At 39.4% G+C, this 16,444-nt stretch overlaps 1 protein-coding gene and 1 long non-coding RNA gene across 7 annotated transcripts in view; one reads left to right on the forward strand and one right to left on the reverse strand.

Moving 5' to 3' along the window:
- Positions 1 to 7,384: 7,384 nt before the first annotated feature.
- LOC143700801 (uncharacterized) lies at positions 7,385 to 11,294 on the reverse strand. Its single transcript, XR_013189652.1, has 3 exons — positions 11,263 to 11,294; positions 8,588 to 8,628; positions 7,385 to 7,489 (listed from the first exon to the last, which is right to left on the reverse strand). It is a non-coding gene; the product is annotated as an uncharacterized LOC143700801 (long non-coding RNA).
- Positions 11,295 to 14,755: 3,461 nt separating this feature from the next.
- Positions 14,756 to 16,444, forward strand: part of ntng2b (netrin g2b) — a 72,455-nt gene continuing 70,766 nt past the window's right edge. For 4 of the 6 annotated variants that reach the window (XM_077194400.1, XM_077194418.1, XM_077194427.1 and 1 more), the window contains exon 1: positions 14,756 to 15,052. The gene's annotated coding sequence lies outside the window, so the exon portion shown is untranslated. Of the gene's footprint in view, positions 15,399 to 16,444 lie in introns of all 6 variants that reach the window. The other 2 variants (XM_077194445.1, XM_077194410.1) reach the window with 2 other exon arrangements.

Genomic DNA, 16,444 nt, shown 5'->3' on the forward strand with positions numbered 1-16,444 from the left:
TTCGCCGCTGGTCCCGTCCAGCCCAGAGCTTCCTTCGCCGCTGGTCCCGTCCAGCCCAGAGCTTCCTTCGCCGCTGGTCCCGTCCAGCCCAGAGCTTCCTTCGCCGCTGGTCCCGTCCAGCCCAGAGCTTCCTTCGCCGCTGGTCCCGTCCAGCCCAGAGCTTCCTTCGCCGCTGGTCCCGTCCAGCCCAGAGCTTCCTTCGCCGCTGGTCCGGCCCAGCCCAGATCTTCACGTCACGCCTGCAAAGCCAGTCTTCGAGCCGGAGCCAGTCTTCGAGCCGGAGCCAGTCTACCCTGCGCCGGAGCCCGCTGACCCTGCGCCGGAGCCCGCTGACCCTGCGCCGGAGCCCGCTGACCCTGCGCCGGAGCCCGCTGACCCTGCGCCGGTCCTGTAGAGCCCAGAGTTTACTTTGCCACTGGTCCTGCTTAGCTCAAAGCCCTCTTCACCGCTGGTCCTGCCCAGCCCAAGACCCTCTTTGCTGCCGGATCCCCCCTTTCCTGTCAATTTCCCCATTAAAATTTTGGGGGGGCGCAGTATACCTGCTAGGGGGGCCGCGGAGGTCTCTCGAACGAGGTTCTCAGTGCCACCCGAAGGGTCTTCACCCCCATGGCCACCCGAAGGGTCTTCACCCCCATGGCCACCCGAAGGGTCTTCACCCCCATGGCCACCCGAAGGGTCAGCTCCGCCCTGGACGCCCGAGGGTCCGACCGCTCCGCCCTGGACGCCCGAGGGTCCAACAGCTCCACCGTGGTCATACCCGCTGCCTGTTCCGCCCTGGTATCCTGGTATCGAATCTTCACCTGAACTTTGCTTACTCACCCTTTGCACTTGATTCACTGTAAATAAACTCTCGTTTGAATTCACTTACCTCTGTCTCTGTGCCTGTATCCTGAAAACCAATTTCTGTGTAGTCACATTTCTCACATTATCACAGTTTATTCGCTATAGTTTAGATCCTTCTGTTAGACTCTCACAGATGAATGAGGTTGAATAGCTTTCAGATGTTAAATTTAAGTACACAATGTCAGGTGTGGGGGTGGTGAAAGGAAGTGACAGAACACTGACACACAATTAGATAATACCAATTTAGGTCAAACAATTACCAAGCAATACATCATTTTGTTCAGTCTGTGGTGTAAAAAGGTTGCATTAGCAATAAAAGAAAAATACTTAAGCAAAACTGACCAGGTCAAAGTGTCTGAATAATATTTGGTCCCAAATGTTTATACATTTTACTGGTAGTCCACTGTATGAACTATTTTGGGTATAATGTCAGTTTACTTTATTTTGCTATCGTCACTTACATAAATGAACTATAGTGTCCTGCACCCACTAGTAAAAAAATATCAGATTATATCTGGTGTCTGAATAATTTTTGGTTTGATTGTATCTCTCTGTCCATCTATCTACATCTTAACATATATAACAAGAAAATTACATTAACTAGTAAGGTTTGATCACAAACTGCTCAAAATTGTAGTGCAGCGTCATGAGTTTCACTAGATAAAATGAAATAATCGCATACAGTTATAAGAAATATGAGTAGGCTAATAATAGAGAAGATTAACAAAATACCCTGTAAATTGAAAAAAATTGAATGTTAAAGTTGAAAGTTTGTTAAATAATGCTGAAAAACCAGCTTCTGTTTAGGTTGTCAAACACAGGTTTTTAATATATCCACAATAAAAGATGTCCGGTGTTTGTAACTCCAATGTTATTTAGAAAAGTTTTCCTATCTTAAAGCTTATGATGCTTAAAATGTTGACTATGTAGGCAGCTCACAGGTCTGGAACAGATACGCAGAGAGAGAGAGTGTCCTGTCACACAGCGTAATAATCAGACAGCTTTACACAAGACCCTTCCAGCAAGGGCAGAAGCTTATGTGTGTGTTACTAGTAATGCTGAAAATGACACCAAACAGAAGTACAAGATGATCGTGACAGATAGGGAGACAGAAAAAGAGAGTGAGATAGAAAGATGAATGGATAAGCTTTATACTGATGGAGGCCTTGAGGGACGATTCTGCTCATCTGTCACATAAGGAAGGATAAAAAGAACAACTGTTCCAGAGAGAAAGTGTCACTTGGCTCCGACTCCCTCTCTCTCTAGCAGCTGCTGTGATGTTCCCTGCACACGGATCAGATCCTGCCAGGAAAACTGCGCCTCTCACCTCCAGCCTCCACTTACGTGACCAGTGACCCAATGGAGCATCGGCACAAAATCATCCCAAACTGAACAGAGCTGTAATGCCATTTTGAAGATTGATCATTTTGTTTTGCAAGTTAAAAAAACGCTTTAATTTCTCATAATATAAATTGCAGCATCACCTCTTTTCTTATAGTGTCTGAAACGGTTCGATTAAAGTTTTAGTCTCTCTAAACCCTACCGTTCTGAGAGTCTACTCTGCTCTGATTGGTCAGATGGCGCAGTCTGTGATTGGCCTACTCTGCTCTGATTGGTCAGATGGCTCAGTCTATTGTGATTGGTCTACTCTGCTCAGATTGGTCAGATGGCTCAGGCTGTTGTGATAGACCAACGCTACTTTTGCGTCATCGAAGGGTAACGCCCCTTTTTTGGGGAAAACAAACGGATTCCTCTGAGAACAGAACTCGCTCTAGATCTGCAAAGTTTCTTGATAGCAAAAATGGCACAAACATACCACTCTCTTTGCCGGCCGAGGACCATGAGCGGTATTTAACGGAGAACTCCGGGCAATTTTTAAGTTAATCTTGATCGTTATACCTTTGTGAGTACTGTCTATAGAAAAAAAAACGAACCGGATTGGTGATTGCAACACGGAGCTGTTCCCGCAAATGCCCAGAGCTCCCCCTCAGCTAAAACGGCAGTTATGGGGGCATATACATAAAGAGTGTCTTTGTGCCTCTTAACAGACACAAAATGCAATTAAAATGTCTGTCCAACATGAACAGGGCCCTTACGTGTGAACAAGATGCCTTTAGCAACAACCTTTGTTTAAATTCACCTAAATAGTGTTTTAGACGGCTAGCTGTAGTCTCGTGCTGAAGTCCCGTGGGAACTCAGTTGTAGCCAAAGGTAAATAGTAGTGATGGGAAGTCTGGTTCTTTTCCGCGAACCGGTTCTTTCGGACAGTTCGTTTCAATGAACCGGTTCAAGAAATGGTTCGCGTTTGTGCCGTTCCGAATTATGGCAACATAATGCGAAAATAAAATAACTTTTTTTCATGGTCTTCCTTTCCATGACCTCGAGATTCTGCAGTTGTGTCTAGTTGTACTTCAACTTGATGCGCAAACTCCCATACAAGTACTACGCGCTAAAGATTACCGCATTTGCAGCGAACACTATGACAAGGATGAGTACACAGACACAACCGGTTCAAGAAAAAAACGATTCCATGGACGAAGACGTGTGCAACCACTGTGGAGGTAATGTAAACTTTATTTATCCTTCTAAAGACACTCTTTATGTATATGCCCCCATAACTGCCGTTTTAGCTGAGGGGGAGCTCTGGGCATTTGCGGAAACAGCTCCGTGTTGCAATCACCAATCCGGTACGTTTTTTTTTCTACAGACAGTACTCACAAAGGTATAACGATCAAGATTAACTTAAAATTTGCCCGGAGTTCTCCTTTAAAGAAGCTACTGGATACGGGGTTACAGAGGTGTCCCTTTGAAATGGTCGAAAACTGAATTAATGACCCCACGCAGTGGCTAAATATGGACTATTCAGACATCTAACTGTTACCACTATCTCGTGGAATCACCAAGTAAGTAGCCTATTTTTTTGTCATTAACACACTCACAGTATGACAAACTACTAGATGATGAGGCCATGTCACTTGGATCATATTTAACTTGATTTACGCTATTGACATAGTTTTGTTGTCAAACTAGTTATACTAGTTAGAAAGACGAAGCTGCTCTCACTAGGCACGCTACCTTGGCTGTTAACTGATTTTACTGTTGAAATAGTGGCAGGCTAGGACTAAGGTGGACTTGGCTGGTTTCTGCTTGTGTCTAGAAAGTGCTAGGACTTTGAAAGTTGTAAAAAGGTTTACAGTGTATGGCAAAATATGTAGCGTTGGTCTATATGATCCTAACAAATTATATCTCTATTCTGCGTTCACTTGCAAAACTTTTGAATTGCCAGAGAAAGTTTTATTCGGTCATAAAATTTCTAGAAACATTTCCCCAGAGAAACTTTGGAGAATGAAATAAAGAGCTGGGAGGAAATATATAGCCTATATCAACACAAAAGTTATGCAAGTAAACGCAAAAACTATTATAGCCTAATCTTTCCTCGCATCTCATCTTTTCCCATCACTTTAGGTTTGGTTAACATCTTTAATCATTTCACAAGTTATCTTGAACGAACAGAGGCATGGTCTGAGATAATAGTGTATTTACCGGTGTTGAATTCTCTGAAGATGACGAAAATATCCGTCAGATAAAAAAAAAAAAAATTCTTCACCAAAATACAAACCGCCACAATGGAACATCCCTCATGGCCTCATCGTCTAGTGTATCATACTATGAGTGTGTTAATGACAAAAAAATAGACTACTTACTTGGTGATTCCAAGAGATAGTAGTAGATGTCTGAATAGTCCGGCAAAGAGAGTGTGTTTGTTGTGCCATTTTTGCTATCAAGAAACTTTGCAGATCTAGAGTGAGTTCTGTTCTCAGAGGAATCCGTTTGTTTTCCCCAAAAAAGGGGCATTACCCTTCGATGACGCAAAAGTAGCGTTGGTCTATTGGTCTACTCTGCTCTGATTGGTTAGATGACCCAGTCTGTTGTGATTGGTCTACTCTGCTCTGATTAGTCAGATGGCCCAGTCTGTTGTGATTGGTCTACTCTGCTCTGATTGGTCAGATGACCCAGTCTGTTGCGATTGGTCTACTCTGCTCTGATTGTTCAGATGGCTCAGTCTGTAGTGAGTGGTCTAATCTGCTCTGATTGGTCAGATGACCCTTCTGTTGCGAATGGTCTACTCTGCTCTGATTGGACTGATGGCTCAGTCTGTTGTGCTTGGTCTACTCTGCTCTGATTGGTCAGATGACCCAGTCTGTTGCTATTGGTCTACTCTGCTCTGATTGTTCAGATGGCTCAGTCTGTAGTGAGTGGGCTACGGTGCTCTGATTGGTCATATGACCCTTTTGTTGCGAATGGTCTACTCTGCTCTGATTGGTCAGATGGCTCAGTCTGTTGTGCTTGGTCCACTCTGCTCTTATTGGTCAGATGACCCAGTCTGTTGCGATTGGTCTACTCTGCTCTGATTGTTCAGATGGCTCAGTCTGTAGTGAGTGGTCTACTCTGCTCTGATTGGTCAGATGGCTCAGTCTGTTGTGTTTGGTCTACTCGGCTCTCATTGATCTGATGGCCCAGCTGTTGTGATTTGTCTACTCTGCTCTGATTGGTCAGATGGCTCAGTCTGTTGTGTTTGGTCTACTCGGCTCTCATTGATCTGATGGCCCAGCTGTTGTGATTTGTCTACTCTGCTCTGATTGGTCAGACTGTCCAGTCTGTTGTGATGGGTCTACTCTGCTCTGATTGGTCAGAAGGCCCTGTCATGCTTCCTCAGCACTTATATGAACAGGAACGGGAACATTTTTTTTTTCTGTATCAATCTCATTCTTTTAAAGTGCATCAAAGTGGATTCGTAGCACTGAAAACAGCATCTTCTCGAAATGTCGACAACACAAACAAAACTCTTCCGGTCTCAGCTACAACTGCAGTGTTTGAGGGGTGAAATAGGCATTATTCACAAGCAGTCAACGGAGACCATATAGGCTGGCAATGGCATTATGCAAATTTGTTACAAACCTATGTAGGTTAAGCAGGAATTGAGACAGGAATTACTTGTGACTCGTTTCAGGCACTTCAGAGTCGGTTCTTTCTTTTCGGAGACAATAACACCATTTATCTGCACTTTGATCTTTGAAACTTTGAGACCTTTTACATTCACAAACAGCTATATAATACAAATTCTGAGTGAAAATTGCTTCAAAGTTTTTTTTCTTCCGTTTTTTTTCTAAGCTGCAAAATGAGCCAAACAAATAAGAATAAAACAAGCAAAAAATGTCATCCAACTAAACATTTTAAATATTTCCAAGATTGGGAGCTCATTATTGAAAAAGATCTGTCCTAAAGAGTAAACTTACAGTGATGCTGGTCATGTTAATGAGAGAGACGTTTGCTGTCTTTTGCCAGTGGTGTGAAACAGAGCAAAAACGGTTTCATCTTGCTCTGTTGAAATAAATGATAAACCAATTACTTGACTTATCACTGGCGGCAAAAAACAACATAAAACAGATAATATTACATAATATGGATGTCTTGAACATGGTTACTATGGTAACATCTCAGTTAGACCCTAATGAGCGGCACCCCCTCGGTTCATGAGTTTGAGCTCCACCCACAGCTGATGTCACAGTGTCTAATTTAATAATAACATTTAAAAACAAGAAGTAACAGTGGGACAGCAAACAGTCAGTCTCTTATAAACTTTATCAGTATTTCATTTTATTTACATTTATCAACATCAACAGTTCAATTATTTTAAATTGAAAATATTGTTTTTGGCACAAAGCACAAGGGTACTGACTGCAACTAATATATACTTATAGGTATATGTCCTTGCTAAAGGTCCCTATTAGCTGTTTTTGTACATACTGTACATTCACAATAAATAAAAAAAGTAAAAAAAAGCAAAATCAAATAAAGAAATAAATAAATGATTTCCAAGAGTTGGAGCTCATTGTTTTATGCTCAAAACTTAAAATGTTATTTATATGTACAGTGATGCTAGACATGTTAATGAAAAAGACATCTGCCATCTTTCATTAGCACGAAAATTACATTTAGATAAATCAATAAAAATGAAGTGTTAAGTGAACAAGTGTCCGTATACTGCATTTCAATTGAGTTAATATCATGAACATGCAGTAAAGATCATTCTGAGGAGTTGTGTGTGCACTGGGGGTCTTTGGTTAAAGAAAGCGTGAAATGGTCAGGGTCTGGGGAAAAGTGAACCGATCAATCATATGAGGACACAGGACAGGCACTGATCCATTTATATCTCTCCGAGTAAGCAAAAACCACCACACACACACACACACACACACACACACACACACACACACACACACACACACACACACACACACACACACACACACACACACACACACACACACACACACACACACACACACACACACTCACACACACAACCCTAGAGACACATAAACTAAACAAATACAAAGACCCTCTAAACAATGCAAACACATGCACATAATTAAACACAACACACATTTATGCATGCTCAAACACACACTCACAAACACTTGAGTTTTTGAAAGGCACCTCTAAATGTTCAAATCGATTGGTCGACTCAAGATCGTCATGGCGATTACCTCAGCCAAATTCAGCCGAGTGGAAGAAGTGGACATTAGGAGAGCGAGAGTATTAGGTCAGTTACTGTTCATGGACTGAACCAGGTCCAAGTTGCCTGTGATGAACAATCAGAAAAATGAACAAACATCTAAATATGTCATCCTTAATGCACTCTAACTTCGGCCAATAAGCAACCACCTAACAATGTCCTAGAAACCACATAAAACAGTACAGGATATAAATGTAAACCACCAGTCAGAACACCTGACTAACTTTATAGTAATTTAAACATGACTTACTTTATAAAATAATCTAAATTCCTAATCTGATATAAAAACCTAGTTTATATGTTACAGTCGTTCTTCTCTGTCTCTTTCTTATTCTCTAGGCATTTCCCCCAAAACTCTTGGCTTCCTCTATCTTTTGCCCTCTGTCTTTTCAGAAGAACAATGCATCTGTGGTGCATAAATTATTTTAACTTTGCAGCCCCCGGGGCTCTACATCCCATAATTATAAGTCTGTTTAGCATGGTAACCACGGTGATGCCAACACTTCCCCTGGCTCTATAACAGTGATAGCACTTTACAATTCCTCTACGGGTTTTGTGCATAAACAGATCGAAATCTAAGTTGTTATTCTATAAAATCTTAAAAAGCAAGCAAATTTTCAAATAGTACCCCATAAACAAATACATTTACCAGTGTTATTGAGACCATTGAGATACTATTCTTGTTTTTATTTTAATTTCAGTTAAAGGTTTAGTAATTTTGCTGTGTTGTCATTATTATTTTTTTTTTAGTTTATATCTATATTTTTTCTTCATTTTTATTTCAGTTTTAGTTTTAGTTAGTTTAGTACAAGTTTTGTACAAAACTAAATTAAAATGAGAAATGCTTTCTTGGCAACAAGCTGAAATAAAATAATTTAAAGTTGTTTTATATATGTATATATATTTTATTTTATTTCAGTTAATGTTTTATGGTTTTAATTTTACTAAACTATAATAAAAAAATGTTTTACTACAAAAGCAGGAGGGTAAGGATTACTCTATAGAAATAAGTATAACTAAAATAAAGATATCTATGACATGCAGACAATTAGACTGCCTGAATCTGCTCACCTTTGCTCACCGGAGCATCCATCAGCCTCCATGATAACAAACTCAATAATGATGTCAAATTATGGACAAAACAGCTCATATTTCAGTATTGACCTTTAGAAGTCTCTTGATTTCATACGGGTCAACAGCAAATCCTGACCTCCCATTAAAACAAGACAAAACACTCAGTAAGGATATAAGCAAAGCTCCATCATGCCTCATAAATATTGACGTGAGAATTGAAACACAGTTATTGTGAACCAAAAGAGAGGAGATCAGCTCCTTGGTTTGATGATGTCGTCCTTGTGGACTAAAATCTGCTGACGTAAAAACACTGTGATGACTGTAATAACCCTCTATAAGTTTTAAACAGAAATAAGCCTCTTTATTACCAAAGCCTCTATTTCAGAGCTTGCTCTGCAAATGATGTGTCGATGCTGATGTTTCAAATGGTTGAGCACAAACAAGTTTTGGTCAAAAATAAAAATAAATAGACTAGTGCTGCAAAATCTAATTGTGATTTAAAAAAAAACTGTGCTTGTTTGTAAGGCTGCACAATTTGATCCAACTGCAGTTTAAAAAAAAAAATACTACTACTAATATCAATTTACAATTCTCGTGTGTAGAATTTACAATTACACAGTGGTGTAACGTGTATGTTTGGTTTCGGTCAGCCTATGTTCTCTGTCATTAGTTCATTAGTTTGTTCCTTTGATTGATCCTTTCACCTGTCGTTCAATTCATTATCTCATTAGTTCATCTGTTTAATCCCTGAGTGTTTCCTTAGTTTTTTGTCCTGTGTCGTCAATGCAAAGTGGATGCGTTTCTTCTCTGTATTCCTCTGGTTAATTGTATTAAAGACTATTTTCCTCATTCATCTTCATCTAGCGCTCTGTTTACATAACCATCTGAAACACTCATTGTGCCATATTGTGATTTCGTGCAGCCCTATACTGTAGATGGGCAAGTAAAATTAGTATTTCTCAGATTTAGGGTTACGGATTTAGACCTGTATGTATTAAACTGTGCTACAGACTTGAATGATGTCTAACTGATCAGATGTACGTTTTGAGATTTAATGTTGGGCTTTTTTGAGGCAGTAAGCAACCATCCAGCAAACACATAACAGTGTGTTGACAGCCACTCAGAGCATCTTATCCACCGTACTGCAACGCACTGGGCCATTCACAACATCCTAGCATCGGAGCTAGAATGCACCACTCACATATTCTTTCTAAAATGTAAAATCTCTTTCTTGTTCTCTTGCACAAAAGCACACTACACGCTGCATGAGGCCAGAATGTCAATGTCGAGATGTCTGAATAACGCTGTGTCACATCCTGAGTCAACACTTCATCTGGGAATCCACATCCACAGTCCTGAACAAAAGAGTGTGCATGTATCTGGAAGTCTATGTGCGTGTGTGTGTGTTACACTTTGGTTGAGATGGGAGTCCCAAAAGTTCAGTTAAGTCATTGCAGGTCACGTAATAAAACCCAAGACTCTTACCTGGATACAATACTGATTTATATACGCATTCTAGGCTTGCTGCATTGGAGTCTGCAATCCTGCTTTTTGTCAATCTTCTAATGTGTGTGTGAGAGAAAGAGAGAGAGAGAGAGAGAGATAAACAGAGTCAGGCCACAGTGGGGTGTGCTTGTGAAGGGTATACCTTCATGAAGGTCTGCCAAACAGGCCACACACACACGCGCATACACACACACACACACACACACACACACACACACACACACACACACACACACACACACACACACACACACACACACACACACACACACACACTCTTCCACATTAATCATCAGCTTTCACTCTCTGCATTTGACCGAAGAAAAAAAATTAAGTCAATTGTAAAATTGAAGTTATTTTAGTGCAGCCATCCATTCGTCTGTCCGTCCATCCATCCATCCATCCATCTATTCATCCATGCGTCTATTCATCTATTCATCCATCCATCCGTCCACCCGTCTATTCATTCATCCATCCATCCATCCGTCCACCCGTCTATTCATCCATCCATCCGTCCGTCCACCCGTCCATTTATCCATCCATCCATCCATCCGTCTATTCATCCATCCATCGATCCATCCATTCGTCTATTCATCCATCCATCCACCCTTCTATCCATCCATCCATCCATCCGTCCACCCGTCTATTCATCCATCCATCCATCTATCTATCCATCTATCCATCTCTCTCCAAACACTGTCAACCTAGCACTTTCTGTCTATGGTTTACAAGGCTTGTGCAACGTTCAAACTGCAAACATCTCTTCAAACTGCTCAAGTCAAACTACATACAGTTGGAATTCAATATAACAAATTAAAAAACACTCAGAAGACTGTTTTCTTAACTGTTTTTTAGACTGACGCCACTCTAGGTCAATCTAAAAACAGGTCTCTTCTTCATTAGGTGGCTGTTTATTCAAGCCAAAAACAATGAATGCCTGGACCAAAATTAACACAATGGCATGACTAAAGTGCCATTTCGACCTCAACTCATGAATCAATGAATTAGCCCAGCATGTGCGTGTGTTTTTTCTGGTTGAGCGGATGAGTGTGTTGTGGGCGTGTGAATGACGCCAAGCGTACGGCCTGAAACAGGCTGCGTCTGGATGAAAAGCGCATGTGTAAATGACTTCTAAAGCTTCCTACACCGAACACAAACAGACGCCAGTGCAGGGGAGGATTTTGTTCTTTTCTTCCTCTTTTGGAGGGCTCCAAACTCATAAAGGGGTTCATCCAAGAAATCTGTCATAGTTTACTCACCCTGATGCCGTTCCAGAACCACATGACGTTCTTCCTCCTGTGAAGCACAAAAGGGGATGCAGAATATCAGTCGTGTTTTTCCAAAAAACATTATTTGGAACAGTATACAAATTTACACATCTACCCAATTCAACCATTAGTGTAGAAAAGTCCCAAATTGTGCTGCTCGTCATCATTGTTGATTCATTTTCTTTTTTAAAGGTGACAAGCAGTTTGTGACCTTTAAGTACGTCACAGATAAGGAAGTTTCATAAGCTCTTGCCCGACTTCACTGATCACAATCCCTAATCTATGGCTTATTAAGACATGATATGTCAACATTGTGACAGGTGCCAGTGGATTACGCACTTCCTCTGATTCATCCAGAAGACATGCCAAGCAGACGGTCAACACGAGCAAAGTTCGGCAGACGGTGACGTCATCACAGGGATGGGATAATGGAGTTTCCTTTTTCCCCGTTTAATTGCAGATGGATAATACCTTTTGTGTTTCAAGTACAACCATTCAGTTGAGGATTAATTGGAATTATTTATAAATGACATCGCTTTCCCTTCTGGAGCTATCATTGCCTTCTAATGTACAGCAATATTTTTATAAACAGCTTTTTAGCGGTAATAGAGAGGCTGGGTATGTGTCAAGAGGGGAAAGTCAAGTCAGCTCTGATAGAGTGAGAGAGAGAGAGGGAGAGAGAGAGAGATAGAGAGATGCGGAAATCTTTCCGTTGAGACACAGCAAGGACAAACTATCGATCTGATCCGCACTCCTGTCAACGCAGACCGTCCAGAGCACAGACTCACACCAACTCTCTCTTTCTCTCTGTTTTGCTCTCTTTAACATCACGCATACTTTAGAAATTCACATATTGAGATATTAACAAACTACAAATTTCTACAAGAATTCTACTTTGAGAAGTATAAAGGTGAATCTCACTAAACATGCCAAAGAACAAATCCGGTTCATATTTCACCATCAAATCAAAAGTAAAAATTTGAAATTATATTTTGCATAAGCAAAATGTAGCTTATTTTAGGATCATTAAGAATTTTTTTAGCATTATGAATACAATGTACAATGTTTTCAAGAAAATTAAACACACCTCCACAGTTCTCATAAGAAAGATTAAACAAAACAACAAATAATAATAATAAAATATAGTATAGTTCTGTATTTATATATTTATTTTATGAGAATAAAGGGAATTACAAAATCTACAAAAATATCCAGATGTATAAAACTGGAATCTTGGGGAAATTTTTATTAATATCACAATACAAACAGATATTAACTGTCCTAAAATGTACTATTTTCTTCAACCATTTCTTGAAATCACCGTCTGGGTCTGAGTCAGGCTGGCTGGGCTGAACTACTGTCCTTTTTGAAGGGTTGAAAATGAACAGTCCCATTGCTTTTTAAGCAATAATGCATGACTTTGCATTAACGCGGGTAAACTAGAGAACTGACGTAAATCAGTTGACCTGTTGGCCTTAACGGGAACTCAGAAATACTGTATTTGCATTGCAGAACACACAAAATTTCAAAGCAATTGCATTACGTGCATGGGTCTCAAATGCTGTAGGATCCTTCAATTTCTTCATCATTTTCGCTCAATGTCTTTCAGTCAACTGGTGTTTTGGTGATTTTTAGTGGATGTGTGAAGCCAATTCACGCAGGTGTCTTATGAACTATAGTTCATCACATGAACTATCAACATGTTCCACTAACAACAAAAAACCCAAAATGTCAGTATCCTTTTTCCTTATTTTTTTTAACATAATAGGCTATATAGTGTTTTATCATTTCAAACCCACAAACCTTAATTTGAAAAGTGTACTTTTTTAAAAAACCGTTTACATTTCACATTTATTCATTTAGTAGACACTTTTATCCACAGTGACTTACAAATGAGAACAATAGAAGCAGTTAAACTAACAATAGGACAACAATATGCAAGTGCTTTGACCTTTCCCAGTTTAATCTAATGCAGTACATGTACTTTTTTTAAAATAGATAAAGACATTTTTTATATTTTTATTTCCTAAGTGTAGTTTTTGGGAACTGCTGTACAATTTCACATTTTATGTAATGGAAATGTAAATTCAAACTCAAAAAGTTTGATTTCAAAATATTAAATTTTAGTGTGAAGGCACTGCTGATGGACTCTGCCCTATTAGCATAGACCCGCCTTCAGTGAGTTGAACACAGTCCTCCATGTCTATGTCCTCGCCAGAGCATTTAACAGTAGCATTCATGAAGGAAATGTATTCTTATTAAAGCTACTAAAGTTATTCAGTCAAGAGCAGTGAGTGATTTTCTGTTTTTCTTTTGTTGTTTGATTCATATTAAAAGCATATATAGCAGTAGTAGGTAGCCTACTGTATATTACACTGCTGTCACTTAAATACACAGATCGTATATACATGCGTTTTTCTCCCTGCTGTTTATGTTCACAGACATAACCAACTGTGTTTATGTGAACTTTGTGTACTTTTGACAGTTTAAGCGCAATAAGACGAAAAAGAGAGCTTAGTTTAATACTCACGGGACGTGCCGCCTGACATCCAGCTTTCTGATCTTGTGCTTCCGATGTGTGCGCTCAGAAAACCATATATCAGAAGTTTAAACTGATATGGCTTTAAAACACATGCAGATAATAAACTTTCATGATGATGAAGAACTGTAATGCCACGTGTGCGTGATCGTGATAGAGATGATTATCAAAACCAAACAGATGTTTTAATTTTTGGCAGAGTATCTGAGGCAGGAGCTGTAAAGGCTCTGCCCTCTTCTGGAAAGTGGGTGGGGCCTCCACACCTCATTTGCATTTAAAGATACATGCAGCATGTTTTCCCTTCCACTCAAAAATTGTTATTTACAACATGGTATAATAAATTATCTGTGAAATTTGAAGCTGAAACTTGAGACTTATATTACATCTTGTAAAAAGGGGCATAATAATTCCCTTTTAAAATAACTACTTTTTATCTTAGTGTGAAGAACACTTTACAAATCTTTCTTTTTCCCCTATAAAGCACCTTTTGAGGAATACAAAGGTTCCATGGATGTTAAAGGTTCTTCATGGAACCATTGAGGCCAATAAATAACCTTAGCTTACATGTAAGGGGTACTTGAGTTTGTGGTTCTTTGGAGATTTGCTGTAACCAGCCCTAACCACTAAACAGCAAATATTGCACTGACTTGCTCTATCAGCATTTTTAAATGAAAGTCCAAGGAAACTAGTATCCATTTTAAAAAAAGAGGACAAATGTGAACCGTCAGAGGCTTCCCCAAGCAGGGAGGTCTGCGTTAAAAAGCGAATTCCCTGGTGTCTCAAGAGCGGGGCGGTTTAGTTTCAGCCCCTCAGAACAGAAGACAGTAGAACAGCCGGGCCAGTCTGACTCAAACCCGCAGATAATGATTGAGAGTGATGGTTAAATGGATTAGAGAGAGAGGGAGGGAGAGGGAGAGAGAGAGGAGGGAGATTTGCCATGAAGCTTTCTGCCCTTGAACACACAGGGCAAATCTGATCCAGTAAAGTAGACAGCACGCGCACTACAAGTCCATATTCTCACTTTTGTATACTTCGCGCACACACACACGCGCGCGCGCACATACACACACACACCCTCCTCCAGTAATTCAGCATCTCCTGCAGAAGTAGGGCACCGTCCTCCCGTGACGAACCGACGGAGTGTGCATTAAAAAAACTCTCCGGCTGGGAGGAATAATAAAAAAAAAAAACACGGAAGAACCGCATCCTCGCTGCGGGAGTCGATGCTGTTTCGGACGCTTGGTGAGTCCATCTCAACTACTTCAGCAACCCGGATGCACGCAGCTCCCGTTTCAGAAGCGAGCCTGTCAAAGCATCTCACTTTTGATTAATGTTTGACACCACAAAAAGTTGTTTCTGCTCGAGTTTAAACGTAAAAGCAGCTCTCTTACCGAGTTGCACCGCGGAATGTGTTTTATTGGAGCTCCATCTCGCAGTTCCTCATCTTTACACGCGGGACGCGCGCGACACACCCCGTCCGCTCTGCAGAGGGAAGACGATTTAAAACTGTTATCTGATGCTAAACTACAACAGTTATCAACTTTAGTCACGTTTTGTGTCACATTACGGATGTTGGATTACCTCCAGGGTGTGTACGAGGAATATCGATGCTTGTTTGAGATGTTTTACAGTACAGTAAATGGAGGAGGAGTAGCCTGTTCTGTCAGCAAGTGGAACTTGTACGTTTTTACGTTTATCAAAGAGAAAATATAATATCTAACAGTTTTAATTACTTTTCTATACTAAATTAATATCTGAAATTATCAGACTGGTGGTGAATGAAAAATTTAAAAATAACAGGAATGAGATTTTGCCGTTATGTACTACCTACACTGTAAATACATTCAATTTGGAGGTAAAAACTGGCAGTTGTGGTTGATATTGCAATCATTAAGTTAAGACTTATATACTTATAAAGTAATTACATATTTAAGTACTGAGTAATATTAATTAACAACATGTACTTACTATATGGTTAGGGTAGGATTAGGGTTTGTTTGAGGGTTAGTTGCATGTAATTATGCATAATTTACTGTTATTACTATGGTAAGTACATGTAACATATGTAACAAGGATACTGTAAAATAAAGTGTTACCATATATATATATATATGTATATATGTATATATATATATATATATATATATATATATATATATATATATATATATATATATATATATAATGTACATTAACCAACCTACAGAAATGTAACTATTAAATGTACAAATGACTTGCAATTCACCACAATTGGCCTCTCAAAGCCAAAGCTCAGTGTTACCGGAAGGAACATATAACACTAAATAAATCTAAAAACATTAAATCTAAAAACATTAACTAATTTTACATTAACTAATTTTAAAGTTTGTATTTATTTACATTTAATGTTGTTTAAATGTAAATAAATTCAAACTTTAAAATAAAACCTAAACAAATGTAATGCTTTGTGCAGGGAATTATTTTTATTTGTAAAATGCATTACATAGTTGAATATAATATAAAAAAATGAAATAAAAAAACAAGTTGCCTCTAAATTGTAGGTTAAACGATGATGTTTTCTATTAGGTAGCCACCTGATCTGACTTAAACATTTATTAATGTAGTCTGATTAATTCAGGTTGAAATATTTTATAC

The sequence above is a fragment of the Siphateles boraxobius genome, unplaced genomic scaffold (assembly GCF_051911475.1).
Source record: "Siphateles boraxobius isolate OS27281-9 unplaced genomic scaffold, OSU_SipBor_1 11, whole genome shotgun sequence".
Classification (NCBI taxonomy): Eukaryota; Metazoa; Chordata; class Actinopteri; order Cypriniformes; family Leuciscidae; genus Siphateles; species Siphateles boraxobius.